Below are 871 nucleotides of genomic sequence, written 5' to 3'. Positions count from 1 at the left end.
CTTTGTGATTTGTGAATGCCACATGTCATCCATCAGGGTAGGTCTCACCTGGTTTATATGAGACTTGGTCTCATATAATTTTTTTCCGCCCGCGACGGCCAAGGCTACAACGAAGGCGAGGCCTTCCCTGACCACGACGACCACATATACAAGGAGTAGATCTCGCCGACTCGCCGTGGGCTCGGCCAGGATTGCTATTTTTCAGTCAGCTGATTTGCAATTGGTTTTCATTCAAATTTGTGTCCGCTCAATCTCGTCCAGAGATTCGCGCTGGGAGCTGGCGTATTTCGGCGGTTTTTCATGTTAGGCGTGGTTTTCCTTTCGGGCCAACCCGTTACCGCTGCCCCCCCTGATTTCTCCTTTCCTTTTGAAATTTTCCTTTCGCCGCCTCATCGCTATCGCCGGGGCTGACGACAATTGCGGGCCTCTTCCTCTTCTTCTTGTTCGTCGTGACCTCCTCCATGCGAATGCCCCACCCCCTCCCCCGGCACGAGCAACTCCGCATCGACCTGGGTCTTGCTCTCTGGGAGGTTGAGGTCATTCTTCGGCCTCCCGGCACGCCACACCGCCACGTCGTAGGCACGCGCGGCCTCGTGGACGGTGGGGTACGTGCCGAGCCAAAAGCGGCGGCCGGCGTCGGAGAAATCGACCCCGAAGTTGCCCGAGGGCTTCGCCCTAGCGCCGAAGAACCCCGTCTTGCCCCTTGGGATCTTCCTCAGCGTCATGGCATCGACGGGGCGGGCCGGTGCGGCGCGGCGGGGCAGGGCGGTGCGGTGCGGCGCGGCGCAATGACAGCGGGATCGAGGCGGTGTCGAGGCAGAGGAGGCGGGCCCGGGGCAGAGCGCGACGGAGCCGGGGTGGCGACATCGGG

Source organism: Triticum dicoccoides, chromosome 4A (assembly GCF_002162155.2).
Source record: "Triticum dicoccoides isolate Atlit2015 ecotype Zavitan chromosome 4A, WEW_v2.0, whole genome shotgun sequence".
Lineage (NCBI taxonomy): Eukaryota > Viridiplantae > Streptophyta > Magnoliopsida > Poales > Poaceae > Triticum > Triticum dicoccoides.
Note: the sequence above shows the minus strand (reverse complement) of the source record.